We start from the raw sequence: 18706 nt of genomic DNA on the forward strand, positions 1-18706 counted from the left end.
GACAAGACTGTCTGATAGCTGGAAGGCCCCAAATGTTATGATTCCTCCAGAGTCCTGAACTGAAGCCTGTTATTTCTGTAAAAGCAAGTCTGAAGTGAAATGAAGTTGCCCTGTTCACACAAGCAAGTAGCAGTAAGTAATAAACTAAAGTTCTAACAACTCACATTAGCGAGCCCACTCACCCCTCTTAACCCACCTGTGAATGAGGTTTTTAAAAATGTGGCCTACCTGCCTGCCCATTGCGTCCATGCAACGCATTGAAAATTGCATGGCCTGCTAGAAACCACTGTCAATTACTGCCTAAGGCCCGTTAGTTAATGGCGGGCGTGACTCAGGTCTCATGGTGTGCCCGCCTTCCGAAATATCGCGTTGGCACGCGGTGACATCGGGGCGGACGACCGACGCCATTGCACATCATTTTACGCGTCAGCGTGTCGGGCCCACCACCGCAGGCCAACTGAAAAATTTTGCCCATGCTGTCAGACCTGCTGAGTTTTTCCAGCATTTTCTGTTTTTGTTTCAGATTTCCAGCATCCGCAGTATTTTGCTATTATGTTAATTTTAAAATTGTGCTCTCTGATAACTGGATGTATCGTCACTCCCTCCTGTCAACCACGGGTCACGTGATGTGCTGCAGGGGCTCTGACAAGTGCGGGCAATCTGTGGGGCGGGGTTTCCCCGATGAAAGATCTGATTGAGCATGCAAGCATTAAAAATTTCAGCAATAAACTTTAACTGTTTCTTGACAAGACCAGTCTGCTCCATGGAGTCATCACATTTTGTGACAAGGGGAAAATCAACTTCGACTCTGCACCTTGTCCTGTTGTTGTGAGTAAATTGAATTAAAAGAATACTCACCAGCCATGCCACCGTTTGGAAGAATTGACCCATATGATGCTAATATTGATGATAGGAGTCAGTGGGCTGAGCACCTTGGATTTTACTTTGTAGCTAATTAAATAATCGTTGATGAAAAGTGGAAAGCGGTCGTCTAAAGTGTGTGTGACTTGATTTGTAACTTGACTGCCCCGAGCACACCCAATTCCAAATCACATAGCGAATTAGTGGACCTAGTGAAAACACACTTCCAGCTGAAGCCATCCATGATAATGCAGCGCTTTAAATTCAATTCAAGAGTTGGCGCCCTGGGAGACCCTAAAGCAGTTAACAGAATACTATGAGTTCAGAGATATTTTAAACAATGTGCTGCGGGACCGATTGTTATATGGGAGTCAAGGACGACACCATACGTTGAGACTTGTGAGTCCCAATTGCTTGTTGCAGGGTGACTGAGTTGGCACTTTAGATAGAGTAGTTCAGCAAACACTCCTTAGGTGGAACACATTCTGCTCATTTACAATGTACTCAGCAGCTACTTCTATGTGCTGCTACATCAAACCCTATCTCTAAACTTCTCCTACGCACCACAGACTACTGACTACTAACTAACTACTGAATTAGCCCATGCTACTCCTCTATTGGTTACACAAGATCATGTGATCTTCCTCTATCTTGACATCTTAATCCATCCATCTTAAAGGTATATTAATTATATATTATTATCTAATCTACATATTATATAAAACCACAGTTACCACATCCCTCCTCCCTCACTTGGAACTTACATTTTACATTTACAATTACAATTTTCTCAAAATAGCAAACTATTTATTTACACTGATAAGTAATATACAAATTCAGTCTTTCTAGGGGTTTCCTTAGTCATGTAGAATGTCTCAGCTCTACAACTTCAGATTCTTTGTCAGGAACCTCCTTCTCTGGAGTTGCCTGAACAACAGGTTCTTTGGCAGGTACCTGCAAATCTGTTTCCTCAACTCTTGCAGGTACATCAGATACAACTGTACTAGGTTGAGTTCTCTCAACAGGAAACGTTGATGTGGTTATAAACACTGGTGGAATCATTTCTTGGTGGTTTGCTTGAATGCCTCAACTGCTTTTGAGGAAGGTTGGTACGGCAAACTTTTTACATGAGTGATACTGTTGAGGCCGATAAACCATTGAAACTCAGCACTCATAATTGCCATGCAGTTATCAGTTACACTTCTGGTAGCCCGCTAATGACAAAACTTTGATGTAGCTTCTCTATTGTAGCAGAAGACAATAGTGACCTCATATATATCCATCCATTTTGAGTGGGCATCAACAATGAGCAGAAACATTATTCCCATGAAAGGTCCCACATAGTCAAAGTGTACATGTACCCATGGTCTTCCTGGCCACTCCCAATGGTGTAATAGAGCTGTTGAAAGTAATTTTTGCAATTGCAGACACTCTAAAAATTCTTCCCTAAGCTCTCTATTTCTCCATCCATTCTAGGCCACCATAGAAAGCTGCGTACTATGGTCTTCATTCGGGAAATTCCTGGCTGTGCGCTGTGTAGTTCAATAACAGTGGCTCTCTTCCCTTTGCAGCCACTATGACTCATTCTCCCAAAATTAGATACCATCCTGGCTGGTTATTTCATGTCTTCTGTTGAATCAGATACAGGCTTTTGTGACCAACCATGAAGAACTTGTTCTCATACTTTGGATAAGACTCGGTCTTGACTTGTCCAATCTCTGATCTGTCTAGCATATACCAGCGAGGAATCTAAGTAGTAAAACAAGTTCTTGTGGAACTGGGACATCCTCATCATTTTCTTGTAAAGGCAAATGGCTCAGTGCATCAGCATTTGCAATTGGATTTCTAGGCTTATGTACAAAAGTATACTTGTATGCTGCCAGGATCAGGCCTTACTTGTGTTTCAGTGTTTTCTTTCAATGGGTCTTGTTCTTTCTAACACTGACTTTAATCTTGGCCTTCTTTTCAACTTCAGTATCGGCCAGACTACTCTCAGATGCAAGCTCGACTTGAGCGAACTCAATGGGTGAGTCTTCCAAAATTTCATCATCTGTTTGCTTCTTAGAAAATTCTGCAACTTTTGCCTCCAAAGCCTCTTTAGCCTCATGCAGCTGATTCTTCACCTTTTCCGTTCCTTTCTTGTTTGCTCCCACCTGGAAAATTAAGCATTGCAGTGTCTTCTCTGCCAACTTATCCTTCATTTTATTCAGTGAAGTGATGAACTCGCTCTCTTTCTCTTCATACTTTACCAGAGGCACATACTTAGACCGGAGGGAATCTGATAGTGTGTGAATAGTTTGATAGTGTCTTTCAGCAGGCTTTCTCTTTCCTTTCGGCGGTTGCTCACCTCGACTTGGACGCTGTCTCTCAGCAGGGTCTCTCCAAGTTCCTTTTGCTGCCCTACCGTGCTTTGACTTGAAACATCCTATATTTCTTTAGGTTGTTGAATCTTTACACACTCCTCGTCCAAAACAGGAACATTTCCAGCTTCCTTTTGGAATCTCAGTGGCCAATCAAGTTTGGTTTCCCTTAACCAGTTTTGTCCTAGTAGGGTTGGTCCTCTGCCTCTCAATTCCAATACTGGTAGCTTTGCTGATTGGCTTCTGTAAAGGACAGTAACTCTGCTTATGCCTTTGACTTGGATGTCTTCACCCATGCATGATCTTAATTTGGCATCAGTTCTTCTAAAGTTAGTTGAAGTTCACCATAATTCAGATATCGGAAAGTATGCCCACCAATCACTGTAGTGGAAGCTCTTGCGTCCACTTCCAACTGAAGAGGTCTGTCATTCACTTTTACTGTTACATATTTTGGCTGTTTTTCCTACCTTCAAATTCAATAATGAATAAATATCTGAATTTGCTGCTTCAGGTTCTTCTACACTATAAATCTCACGGGTTTTCTCTTTTATTTGAAAGTCTGTCTGATTCTTTCCTTGCACTGTCTCATTATACATCAACCTCAATGACAATAAAAACACTCATTTTTTCAAAATTGCCAATTGTTAGAAGGCTGCTTGTTTCCACCTCTGTTGCCATTGTTCCTTATTTTTGCTGCTAAGTCATTTCTTTTTATTTTTCTGCTAGTGGGGGCTGTTTCCTGCTTCTCGGCAGAGCCTTGCATTTTTGTACCCTTTTCAGCTGAGGCTTCCCATCCAATGTGGAGAACAGCACCATTTTGTACTCCCTGTATTACTTTTGAATCCCTTACTGCACTTTCCATGGCCAGTGATATTTCGGGCACCTTCTTAAAATCCAAATTTGTTTTAGACAGTAATCTCTCCTGAATCGTGTCCTCATTCACACTACACACTAAATGATCCCCGAGCATATTGTTTAAAGATGTACCAAATTCAGATGGAGTTTACTCATTTAAAAATGTACTTTTTAGAAATTGGTATTTAATTGATGAGTTATCTGTTTCCCTTTTGGGCTACAACATTTGGAACAGATCAGAAACAAGTTCCCCTTTGCTGCACATCCAGTAAGTCATTTTGTGTTTGGAAGGGATTGATCAACCGTTTCAAAGCAAAATTGCTTTAGATGTGGAGGTGACCATGGAGCAGATACATATAAATTCAAAGAGGCAGAATGCCATTACTGTCATAAGAAGGGTCATGTGGTTAGGCAATGCCGAACAAAATTGAAACAGTCTGCAAAACAGCAAACAAACATGATAGGAATAATGGGTACAGCGAAGGCTGAGGCTGCTGCTCCTCATGTTTACTCCTTATATAATATGACTGCTGTGAAGACTGAGCCTAGTATGGTGACAGTATAAGTGAATGAGAAGCCACTGACAATGGAAGCGGATACTGAGGCCTCAACTACGGTGGCAGGAGAGCACACTTTCAGGTACCTTACTGAAGGAAGACAGCCGACAAACTTGGAGCGGACAACTGCTAAATTAAGAACTTATACAGGAGAACCTATTCAAGTAAATGATATCACCACTGTCCTGGTCTCTTAAAAGCGACAGACAGCCCACCTGCTGCAATTATAGTGAAAGGAGAGATACCCACTCTTTTAGGACTGAATTGGCCACAAAAGATCAGTCTCGACTGATCTGAGGTATTTCACGTAAAATCAGGTGGAATCCCAGAACCTTTAAGGAAATACAACGTGGTCTTTCGGAATGAATTAAGGAAGTTAAAAGGCATGCATGCCAAGATACATGTTGACCCTCAGGTGACACCATATTTCTTTAAGGCCAGGCCTATACCTTATACATTGAGAGAAAAGGTGGATGCAGAGCCATGCAGGTTAGAAAAGCTAGGCATCATCCAACCTGTCCAATTCTCGGAACAGGCCACACCCATAATTCCAGTGGTTAAGCCTGACTGCACATACGCATTTGTGAAGACTCTAAATTGACCGAAAAAAAGTATAAATCCTAGATAATTTCCCCATTCCAAGGATAAACAACTTATATGCCAACTGGCTGGAGGCGTATACAAAATTAGATATGAGCCACGCCTACCAACGATTAGAACTGGATAACATGTCGAGAGAATACATGACTATTAACACACACAAGGGTCTCTATCAGTACACTCATCTACCCTTTGGAGTCTTGCCTACATGTGCTATTTTCCAGAGAACAATGGAGAGTCTTTTGCAATGAATCCCATGAGTGGTAGAATATTTGGATGATGGTCTCATCACTGGGTCAACCGAGACTAAACATTTTGTTAGCCTGGAGGAAGAGCTAAGAAGCTTCATGGAAGCTGGTGTACAGTTGAAGAAGGAAAAATGCACATTTAAAGCACCAGAAATCACTTATCTCAGTCACAGGGTGGATGCCATGGGTTTATATCCAATAGAAGATTAAGTTCAGGTAATAAAAGATGCACCATCACCATCCAATGTAACAGAACTCAAGTCTTTCCTGGGTACCACCAAATACTATTGCCACTTCTTACCCAACCTGTCAACTGTTTTGGCAGCATTACACTCACTGCTGAAAAAGAACCACCATTGGTCATGGAGCTCACAACAGGAAGAAGCCTTTGTGAAAGCAAAGAAATCGCTGCATTCATAGTGTTTATTGGTACACTCCAACCAATCGAAAGAGCTGGTATTAAAAAGTGATGCCTCTCCTTACACTGCAGGAGCTGTGTTATCACATAAAATGGAAAATGGGTCAGAAAGACCCATTGGCTATGTCTTGAGAACCCTTTCCCAAGCTGAGAGGGTTAGAGAAAGAAGGATTATTAGTCGCATCGGTGTAAAAAACTTTCACCAGTATGTACATGGACGACATTTTGCCATTGTGTCAGACCATGAACAATTAACGGGGTTATTCAGTGAGGATAAGACCATTCCACCAATAGCATCAGCAAGAATACAATGCTGGGCTCTGACATTACCTGCGTATGATTATATTTATGTGCCACTCTGGCCTACATTTTGCAAATGCAGATACACTCAGTTGCTTCCTGTTACCAGATAGTATTGTAAATACTCCCATTCCACAAGAATTAGTGTGTTTACTGAATTTCTTAGAGTCTTGGCCTTTGTGTGCAAAACAAATTAGATGAACAGAGATCCAATGTTGACAAAAGTCAGAGACTTTGTTTTGCAAGGATGACCAAACTCGTCTGTAACTGAAGAATTGAGACCATTCCATGTCAGAAACATGGAATTAAGCTGTCAAGTTGGAATTGTGTTGTGGAGTTCAAGAGTTGTCGTCCCATCACAACGTAGAGAGACACTCTTGTCTGAGATCCGCGGTGCACATCCAAGCATATCGAAGGTGAAAATGCTTGCACGAAGCTACGTCTTGTGATCAGACATTGGTAGTGACATTGAAAGCATGGTCAAGCACTGTCTGCACTGTCAGCAACAACAAAAGTTGCCTGTTTCAGCTCCCCTGCATCCGTGGGAGTGACCTGGTTGACCCTGGGTTCATCTACATATCAATTATGTCGGTCCATTCTTAGGCACCATGTTTTTGTTAATTGTAGATGTACATTCAAAATGGATGGATGTATACGAAGTCAGAACGCCAACGCCAATGCCAAACACAACTGTTGAGAAGCTACATCACTGTTTCAGCATTCATAGAAATTGTCATTTCTGGTAATGGTATGACCTTTACCAGCACCGAGTTTCAGAAATTTATGGATCTGAATGGAATCCGACATTAAAACAGCACTTTGGAATTCCTCATCGAATGGTCTGGATGAAAGGGCAGTACAAACTCTGGAATCTTGACTTTCCTGGCTTCTCTGCAGTTATTGCATAATGCTACATTCAACTACAGGTTCAACACTGTTGGAGTTATTAATTAATAATGGAATTATTAATAAAGAAGGTGAAATATAATTGACACATTGTCCCCACATTAGTGTTTTTTAAGTGAAAAAAAAACTAAAGGGAGAGGAAATGTGGCTACTGGATATATAGTCACATCCTCCTGCCAATCACAGGTCATGTGATGTACTGTGGGGGCGCTGACAAGTGAGCTCTTAGCGCGGGCAATCCAAGGGGATGGTGCTTTTCCGATGAGAGAACTGATCAAGCGTGCAAGCACTAAAAATGCCTCTGTAATCAGTCCCTCTTACGAACGTATGAACATACAAATTAGAAGCAGGAGTAGGCCACTCAATCCTTTGAGCCATTCAATAAGATCATGGCTGATCTGATCTCAAACGCAACTCCACATTCTCGCCTATCCCCGATAACGTTTTACCCCATTGCTTATTAAGAAGCTATCTGCCTCTGCCTTGAAAATATTCAGACTCTGCTTCTACTACCTTTTGAGGAAGAAATTTCCAAAGACTCATGACCCTCTGAGAGAAAAAAATTCTCCTAATCTCTGTCCTAAATGGGTGATCCCTAAGTTTAAACAGTGGCCCTTAGTGCTATATACTCCCACAAAAGGAAACACCCTCTTCACATCGACTCTGTCAAGACCCCTTAGGATCTTATACGTTTCAATCAATTCACCTCTTATTCTTCTAAACTCTCCTCTTTCTACCTGTTATTATTTATATGCCGGGAAGACTTCTGGAGACAAGGGGGATGAGAGAACATTATGCTTTTCAGTGTTGTAATGATATAGTGCTAGTGTTTAGAGCTCCTTTACTGTTATTGTGTTATACAATTTCAGTACAGAATTTGGATATTTCCTTTTAACAATCAATACCTGACAATATTACTATTAGTAATCAATTGAAACTTTTCTTAGCCAGATAGAGCTGAGGTTCTGTTAACAGAAGCTGAGAACTAATCAGTGTTCTTTCAGTCTATTCCTGATAATTTTGTTATTTTTACAAGAAAATAATCCACTAACATGAATTTGGCAATATAAATAGCATAGGAATATTAGAATTTAGTGCTGACAAAAATAGATTCAAATTTAAAAATCTTAATAGATTTATACTTTTTCATGAACCTTGGGCCACACAACAAATTCTAAATCAAGAACATTGTGACTGTATTGTCGGGGTGTTCACCATAGAAAAGATTTCCATAGAAAATTAAAGAGAATTTCAAAATCTGAGGAGCATTTTAGCTGATTAAAGCATTTTTGTAGATGAGGTATGGATTCCAAAATGACACTTCCACCTGTGGTCTGTTGATGGTCTGCAATGGAAGATCCATGGGAACTCAAGAGGAGTGGTATAAATGAAACTTAAATCTTCCAGTGTTTCTATGGTTCTTACATCAAAATTACAGTGGATGGATGGAGGAACATGGATGAAAATTCAATTACAAGTAATTGAAGAGCATAAGATTAAAAAAAGCCCATTCAAGACAACCCATCATGTACAGTTATGAAGCTATTAATGTATATAATATGATTGGAATTTTAAAAAAAAATACAGGTTTAGCCTGTGGGTGTCTCTTAAATGGTTTAAAGCAAGCCAATCTGGATGTTTTGATGTATGCTAGTTTTGAAATTTGTGAAAAGTTATGACCGTACTAATTTGTAGCCATGTGTGTATATATTTAACCTGTGTAAATTAATTAAATGTTTCATTTAGTTTAACAGAAAAGCTCAAGAACTAGTGCTCTGTTTCCTGAATTTAGAGTTGCATCTCAAGCATTGCACTTAAAATTATAGGTTGTTTAAAGCTTCCCTCTGGGATTTTTAAATAACTCAGCTTAACCAACTGCATCGACCATAACAATTGAGGGGTCTTGTCAGGATAAATTATATTTCTAATTCCTTGATTGGTTTGGAATTGGTGAATCTTAAGGTCACGAGTACAAGAAGCTTTTTGAGTTCAGGAGATATTTTAGAAGTGGTGAGGCTGCAAGATGGCTTTGGCAATTGCTAAGACTTGTCTGGGAGAAGAAGAGATAACTCTGATTGGGTTGGAGAAAATAACCAAAATTAGGTTAACAGAGTTGGGAGATAAGTTAAAATTGGGGTTACTTGCAGGGTATAGTTAATCAGGTATAGTTAGAAGTATAACACAGCAACTACAGTTGGAAGTGACTCACAGCTGGAGGTAGTGAGACTTCAGTTGCAAATGAAAAAAGCTTGAATTAGTAGCAAAGGACAGAGAAGTAGTTTTTAAAATGGAATTAGAAATTGTAAAGATGGAGAAGGAGGGAAGAGAAAGAGATAGAGAATTCCAACTGAAAATGTTGGCAGTTAGAAAAGAGATGTCAGTAGATGAAGAAGGATTTATCTCCAGAGTAGAACCCAGTGGGGAGATGTTTAAATTTGTACAAGCTCTTCCAAAGTTTGAGGAAAAAGACATTGAAGTATGCTTTATTTCATTTGTGAAGCTAGTTAAACTGATGAAATGGCCACAGGAAAACAGGGCGTTATTATTAGTCAAAGTTGTTAGGTAGGGCGCTTGAGGTATATGCTTTGCTATCAGAAGAAATGTTGGTGAATTAATATGTGGTTAAAAAAAGTTATTTTAAATGTATATGAGTTGGTTCCTGAAGCATACAGGCAGAAATTTAGAAATATGAGAAAACAGCCTAGGCAAACTTATATTGAGTTTGATAGAATAAAACAAAGTAATTTTGACCAGTGGATATGGGTGTTAAAAATAGAGACAACATATGCAGCTCTTGGGGAAGTAATGCTTTTGGAAGAATTTAAAGATTCAATCCCTTCAGTAGTGAGAACTCATCTGGAGGAACAGGGGGTTGATTCTGTAAGACAAGCAGCAGGAGATAGCTGATGATTATGAATAAGTTCATAGAGCTTAACCTTTTCTCCAAATTGAAAAAGGATAAAATGTGGGAAGGTAAAAGGAAGATAGGTAGTCACAGGAGAGAATCAGTTACTGGAAGCTCCCAGAAAGCTTTTTCTGAGAATAAAAAGGAAGGTGCTGAAGATAGAAGTGACATTCAAAAATTGAGGTGTTTTCATTGTAATAAAGTGGGGCACATGTATTGGAGATTGCAAGAAAAATCTGTAGGAATTATGGGGTACAGAAAAACTCTGGAAGTAAAAGTACTATGGGTTCAGGCACAGGAGAAACCAATGGTTTGTGCATAGGAGAAACAGAGAGAATCAGTGAAAGGTAAGGAAATTGGATTATGTTCAGAGTTTACTCAAGAGAATTCTGAGGAGCTGGTTGCAGAAATGTTTAAAGGTTTTGTATGTGAAGTGTTTTCAACAGAGGTGTTACAGAATGAACATCCTGGATTGTTTCCTGATTGTGTTATAATGACATCAATAGCCCACTGGGGAGAACAAGATAAACAAGATAAGCAGGCAGTCCAAAGGCAAGAAGATGTTGGAATCCAATTAGTTAGCACTGTATTTGTTGACATTGTTCAGGAGGAAGGAATGCAGGACAATTCAGTTGAAATGTTTAACTCAAAGAAAAATGATTTGCAATTAAAACAGTTATACCAGAAAGCTTATTATTATCTTTGAGGGAAAATTTTAATGAGAAAGTGGTGGTTGGATTATGTCTCAGCAAATGAAAGCTGGAGGGGAGGTGCATCAGATTGTTATCCCATTAGGGTATAGAAATGAGATTCTGAGGATTGCTCATGGAATTCCAATGGGGCGTGGGGTGGAGGGTCATTTAGGAATTAGAAAAATACAGGAAAAGATAGAAGGTTTTTTTGGCCAGGATTGCATAGGAATTAGTCAAATTTTATAGAACCTGTTATACATGTCAAACAACAGGAAAACCACAAGCAGTGATCAAGCCAGCGCCTTTAATCCCAATACCAGCATTTGAAGAATCTTTTACCTGGGTCATGACTGATTGTGTAGAACCCCTTCATAAGACTTTAAGTGGAAATCAGTATTTCTTAACTATAATGGATGTGTCTAGCATGTTTCCTGAAGTAATACTTTTAAGAAATATTAGAACTAAGAAGATGTAGAGGAGTTAATTAATATTTTTTACAAGATATGGTTTACCTAAAGAAATATGGTCAGATCAGGGGTAAAATTTCATGTCACAGCTATTTAAGGAAGTAATGAACAGTTTGAAGATAAAACAGTTTAAGCCAACCGCTTATCATCCAGAGTCACAAGGGGCTTTTGGAAGTTGGCATCACACTTTATGAACTATGATAACAGCATACTCTCAGAATTATGCACAGGATTGGGATACAGGAATTCCATTTTTGTTATTTGCTATTAGAGACGCTGCTAATGCATCGACTGGTTTAGCCCATTTGAACTAGTTTATGGTCATGAGGTAAGGTGACCACTGAAATTGATTCATGAGAAACTGGTGGGTCAAAATTCAGAAACTACTCTCCTGGGATAAATATCAAATTTCAGGGAAAGATTGAACAGAGCATGTGAGCTGTCTAGGGAACGTTTAAAGACATCACAGCAATTGATGAGAGTGAAAGCAGATAATAAGACTAAAATTCACTGTTCGTCTCTGGGGAGAAAGTACTAGTTTTGTTTCCAGTGCTAGGTGATTCATTAAATGCAACATTTTGTGGGCCTTACAGGATTGAAAAGAAACTGAGTTAAGTAAATTATTTAATAAATACTCCAGTTAGAAGAAAGAAGCAGAGGGTGTTTCATGTAAATATGATTAAGAAGTACTTTTACAGGGAAGAGGAACAAAAATAGGTATTATTGACAGGGATGATGAGAAAGAGGTAGAAGTGCAGGACTCTGAAATTGATTTTTCCTCTAATCAAATTGGATAATGAGGGGGTGCTTGAAAATTTAAATGAAACATTGAGTTACCTCCCAAACAAGTGTCAATATGATTGGGAAAAGCTAGTGCAATCACGCAAAACTATTTGTGGAAATAAGTTGGGAAAGACACATTTATTTTTACATGATGTATGGATAGGAATAGCATCTTCATTAAGGCAAACAACCTTATATATTAAACCTGGCAAAGTTATCAGAAATACACAAAGAAATTGATTTCATGTTTCAAAATGATATAATTCAGTCTAGTTGCAGTAACTGGATTTCGCCTGTGGTACTGGTACCGAAACCAGATGGGACGCAAAGACTGTGTGCAGACTATTGAAAGGTGAATGCACTTAGAAAAGCGGATTCATATCCTACATGGTTGGAGGATTGCATTGAGAAAGTGGGCCAATTGAAATTTATCACAAAAATTAACATGCTAAGATTATATTGGCAGGGTAGCGTTGCCGGAAAGAACAAAGGAGATATCAGCTTTTGTAAGGTCAAGCGGACTATATTAGTTTAAAGTCATGTTGTTTGGTAAGAAGAATGCACCTGCAATATTTCAAACACTGACAAAGCAATTGCAGGTCTAAGCAATTATGCAGTTTCTATTCATGATCTAATCATTTTCAGTCAGATATGAGAGGAGCATTTACAACATCTGGAAGAATTATTTACTTGACTACAAGAAGCTAATTTGGTGATGAAGTTGGCTGAAAGTGAATTTGCAAAAGTGCAAGTTACGTATCTAGGCCATACCATTGGACATGGTAAGGTGACCCTGAGAAATGCAAAAGTCAAGGATACATGGATTTCCCAATGCCTACAACAAAACATGAAGTTTTGAGATTTCTGTGCATGAGTGGGTTTTACCGGAAATTTGTACCAAATTTTAGCCAAGTGGTTGCTCCGTGGACTGAACTATTAAAAAAGAACAAGAATTTTCAATGGAAATTGGAGCGTCAGAAGTCATTTGATAGTTTGAAAATTATATTAACTATGACACCAGTATTGGCAGTACCCAAGTTATGCCAAACAATTCAAGTTGACCATTGACACAAGCAATATAAGCATTGGGGCTGTACTATTATAAGGAGGTGACACTGGAATTTGAAAACTGATAGGGTATCTTTCATGGAAGCTGAATGTTCAACAGAGAAGATATTCAATGATTGAAAATGAGACTTTGAGTTTGGTGTTAACATTGCAGCATTTTGAAATTTATGTTGCAAACAATTAATCAGAAACAGTTGTTTATACAGAGCATAATCCTTTGAAGTTTTTAGACAAATTTCGAGACAAAAGTGCAAGGCTTTTCAGATGGAGTCTATTATTACAACTATTTACTCTACATATTATACATATTGCTGGAAGAAAAAATCTGTTTGCAGGTGCGTTATCAAGAGTTTGAAGCTTATAGGAAACTGGGACATTTAAAAAAAAACCTGGACACTGAACTGGAGTGATTTCTGTTAATACCAAGGACTTGTGTATATATATAATGTTATGTTGATGCATGCATCTGGTAATGTAATAGTGTAATAAGTATAGGATATAGTGTGAGATGGGTTATTAAAATGAAGCCGTCTTTTAGAATTATAACTGTTAATTTTCCGATAGGGAGGGTGATGCCATGAAGCTTTTAATGTATATAATATTATTGAAAAATATTTTTCTTTTAAGATAGAGGTTTAGCCCATAGTTGTGTCTTAACTGGATTAAAGCCAGCTAGGCTGGTTGCTTTCATGTGTACTAGTTTTGATACGTAAGAGAGATAGAGCGTATTTGCATTTTTTGAATAGAGCATTCAAGAAGTGGGGTGAAAACTGACACCTATCTGGCAGATACCAAGCAATATGTTTATATTACTAATAAAATTTGTACTATGAAATGGGTTTTATTGTTAGAGAGGTTGGGGATACAATTATATTTTACATTCAATGAGCAGTGCTAGGTATAACTTCACATTGCAGAGCACAGGCAACGTGAGATCAACAGCAGCTGTAAGCTTCCAATTGTCTCCAAAGGAACCAAAGTGAAAAGAACCTCATTTTCAATTCATAAGTTGAAAATACTTTGCCTGGTGTCCAGTTAAGTCTATGAATTTCTGTTGCCTTAATGGAGATTGGTTTGAGAAGTTGTTAAAAGTTATGATCGTAGTAATTTGTAACCATGTGTATATATATTTTAACCTGTATAAATTAATAAAATGTTTCATTTAGTTTAACATAAAACCTCAAGAACTGGTGCTCTGTTTTCTGACTTTAGAGTTGCATCTCAAACATCACACTTAAAATTATAGGTTATGACAGTTGTTTAAAGTCTCCCTCTGGGATTTTTAAATAACTCAGCTTCACCACCTGCATCAGTCATAACAAGAGTCATGTATGGTTCCACTCAAACTACTTTCATCTTCCCAGTCTCTTTCGGCGGAATTGTCCAGATTTATACTAAATGCGGCAGTGGACAAGTAAAACAACATTTTAACCCCAGCCCCACTAGCAGCATTTCATGCTGTATCGTACCAAACCTGCCACATTATTTATGCATTCCTAGGAAACATGCCATTTCGATGGCAGGCAGGCTGACATTTCCCCACCAGGCCATCACCTCGCCACTTCATCACATCGGGCACCATATTTAAAGTGTAGCTGCAGGTACTCCTCTCAGTGCTTCTAGCCCACGACTGCTGCATGGTAGACATGGCACTGAAAGGCAAATAGATTGCAGCCCCAAGCTTCAATGACATGTCCCTCGTGTGCCTTTTGGACACAGTGGAAGCCCGCCGTGATGTCCTCTACCCCTGCTTTGGTTGCAGGGGTGGGCAGCAACATCATTAATCCACCTTGGGAGGCGGTGGCAGTGATTGCCAGAACCAACATCCTGCAAAAGAGGGCAGACACCCAGTGCCGCAAGAGGATGAATGATCTCCTCCATTCTATCAGGGTAAATCATTCTTTTCATCACTCTCAACTCACGGACTCACAAACCTATCACACATCCACAGACCTCTCAATCACTGCTCTTTCAAGGGACATCACTATTCACTCTCTCACAAACACCTTATTGTCCTCATCTCATTTATCGGACACACTCACCACCCACACATGCCACCCATACTTGTCTTCTGGCCTGGCAAGCATCCAGCTTACACTCTCTCCATCTCTATTCATGCAGGACAAGCTGGCTCCCAACAAGAGGGAGAGGCCGCAGACCAGTGGAGGAATGCCTGAAATTAAGGTCCTCACGGACTTTGAAAACAGAGTTATCCAGCTGGCCAGTGAGGATCTGGACTGTTCCTGTGCTGACGGTGAGGTCAGTGGTGCTCTACCAAGTGAGGATCTAGCAGTACAGAATCCATCAGACAACCATGCAGTGAGTAATGTGTCCTGTTTCATAGGCCACTGCCAAGCACTAATTATCTCCCCTTGCTTTTGCAGACACATCTGTGAAACTGCCTAGAAGGTCCATAACCCAGGGCCTCCAATTAAGCCCCAAGGGAAGCTCAGAAGAGGAATCTGCTGAAACCTCCCTAAAGTCCCATCACAGCGCTCACCACATCCTTTACCAGCACAGAAACACACACCTTGGTGGAACCTAGCTTTAGAGTAGCCTCAGGATCACAATCTGGTGAGCATATCACACTTTCTGATCGACTGTGGGCGACGGCAGGAACTTCCCAGGTGTCCAGCACTCAGAGATCTGCTAGAGGCCACGAATTTGCTGAGTCCAAGTCAGATGACAAACCTCTGGACTCAGTCATGTCACAGTTTCTGAAGCTGCAAAGGCAAGCTCGGGAACATCAGGAAGGGATGTCCACTACGCTCCTCAGGTTGCAAGGCACGATGGAGGAGTCCTCAGCCTTCCGGCTGAGGTTACAGCGCCAACATGCTAAAGTACTAAGATCAACACTGGTAGGATGGCGGCCACCATGGAGACCTTGATCCAGGATGTCGCTCCTGCACTGTTTAGAGGGCTGAACTCCATAGTCAACGACATAGTCAGCCTTCAACATTGCTTACGCAAGAGTGGTGCAGGGCAGCCTATCCCAGCTACCCTTGCTCTTCAAGGAGTCAGCCAGGGGCCCTTGGAAGTGTACATCCCGGGGCTATCCATCCAAGTGACTCCTGGACTGTCAGGCCCATCCGACTCCCCTCTTCCTGTGACCTCAGCAGCCCCCAGCTCCACAGGCCAAGGAGGGTGCCACTGCCACACAGCAGGACCCCAAAAACAGGCGGGGCCCTCCAGGTCTCAGCCCTCCAGAGGATGCCTACCAATGTCATCACAGACAGGGCGTAGCAGTCAGCAGGCTGCATCCACCTCCGGTGTGGATGTCCAGGGGGCACCAAGAAATAGCGACAAGGTTAGGAAAGTTAAGAAGATGTAGCTGCACAGCCTTGACATGGGTGTTAATCACTTTTACATAATGTTCACTATTGTCAATAAACTTCCAACAATGTCTCCCTGCCTATGCCTCCTTGCTCTGATGGGCAGTGTTTATATCCCTCAGGTGTGAAACATTTCTGCACAAGATAAAGGCAGGTATCTCTGTCCAGGGCTTCTTCCCTGTGCTTTGTGCAGCCTTCAGACCAAAATGACAGCCCAGCGTCACACTCCCTGGCTGCATTACTGATGCCTGCACCATGATGGTGCTGGTCATTGCTGCCAGAATGTCGTGGGCAGGTGTTCACAGAGTTCCATCATTCTCTCTGTGTGCTCTCAACACCTTTAAGATGTGGCTGCCCCCCATCTCTGCAGCATCTGTGACCAGTGACGCTGTGCTCCTGAAGGGCTCAGGTGCTGAAGGCTGACAAAGGGTCAGCTGCTTTTAAAGTTTCATGGCTACATCTCCATGATATGCCCCTGCTCACAGAGAGCAAGTGAGCTGCCTTTGGCCAGGTAGGATTTAGACATTCACAGAGGCTATGTGAAGATCTATGGAGTGTCCTCACTGCTTGTTGTTGTCATCTTCCTGCAATAGAGTGACTATTAGGGCCTCCACTGCATCTTCATGACAGGACCTCTATCACAAGAGTATGTGAGTTGCCAGAAGCCAGACTGGAGTCAAATGTTCACAGATGCAATCTGAGGATCTATAGTGTTTCCTCACAGCATTATCCTCCACATATCTTAAAGCTATAAGGGCTTCCTGAGCATGCCTGCCTCATCTGGCCAGTGTGGGGGCCTCAACACCAACATTGTCGCTTCAAGGACCTCCTCACCATCATCACCATCAACGTTCTCCTTCTTGGAGGAAACCTCCAGCTCCTGCATCTCCTTATCTGCCATCTCCTCTCCCTGTTGCGGCACCAGATTGTAAAGGACGCAGCAGGTGATGACGATGTGCGACGCCCTCTGTGGACTATATTGCAGGGCTCCACTTGACCGGTCCAGGCATCGGAACTTCATTTTCAGCATTTTCTATATTGCTGTGGGCCATCTTCTCCTGAAACAACAGAGGAGCATTGATTAGTCCACTCTGTACATGCAGCACCATTGCAGCCTGGTCAGCCCCAGCTGAGAAGCACCTGGCAGGGCACTTCCAAGTTGTGGCCCTTGAGCCACAAGGCACTCAGCCCAAGCAGTCAGGGCTCAGTCCCTTGGACCGCTCCGGTGACATTGACAGTTGGCACTCAGACTCTAGCGCTCCTGAAGTCTACGGGAAGATGGCCAGACCTTAACACATCTGCAGACTGACCCACACCACCATGGCACTCACCTTCCTGAGCACGGCGGGTTAATGAAGCACTTATAGCACTGCACCCATGTGCATTGCACAACATGGCTGCTCACCATTGCTGTCACTTCCTGCCGTGCCCTCATGGTAAGGTGCGGCGGCCTTCTCCTCCCATCCCTTGCAGCAAGGGTGTCTTCCCTGGCAGCCATCTCCTCTAGGAGGACGGTGAGGCTCTCATCACTTGCCCAAGTGCCCACCTGACCCGCCCTCCCACCTGCCGTGTCCAGCCACACTCAGGTCCACTGTGAAGGTTCAAGCCTTAATTGGCCGCCAGTGCAAAATCGTGGTCGGAGCCCGATCGTGGCTGGCGGTCTACTTCGAGGCCATTTCCAGACCCACCATCCATGCCTGCCCGAGGAGGGGGAAATAGTGTTTTTGTGTGTTTCATGTCTGTGTTTTTAAAGTTTTGTCTTGTATTAAATAAAGGAAGATTTACAAGGGAATGATAGTCCTGAAGAGATCTGTTTGTCTTCAACCTACTCCCACGATGTCCAATTGGAAACGGTCTAAACACTCACATTCTTACACACAGATGAACTCTCCCTCAGGCACACACTTTCCTTGTTTCATGGAGATTCACCAACCATGACCGTTTTTGTGATTTTCTAGATTGAGATCTTCACCTTGGACAGATTGGACACATTTTGAGAATATTTAACCAGGCCTGGTCAAAGGCCATCACACTTAAAGGGAACATACTACCTGCTGGAAAGAAATTGCACAATTTTCTGGTAGCAGGTTTTCCCCAGTCTGAATCAGTGGCCATTCTTAAGTACTATCTCCCATTAAAGTAGCTGCTTCAGGATACAAGCCAAAGGAACGCCCACATAGTAGTCTCTGTGAAGCCACAGAAGTGGTATTATTTTAGTAATAGAAAAATATCCTTATGTATTGTCTAAATAGACCCAGAAGGTGAAAAGCAACTCTCTTTCTATAACGGCCTCACATCTTGATCCCAACCAACAGACTCCATAGGCAGATTTTTGCAGCCTTGTTGTGGCAGGG

The sequence above is a fragment of the Carcharodon carcharias genome, chromosome 6, assembly GCF_017639515.1.
Source record: "Carcharodon carcharias isolate sCarCar2 chromosome 6, sCarCar2.pri, whole genome shotgun sequence".
Taxonomy (NCBI): domain Eukaryota; kingdom Metazoa; phylum Chordata; class Chondrichthyes; order Lamniformes; family Lamnidae; genus Carcharodon; species Carcharodon carcharias.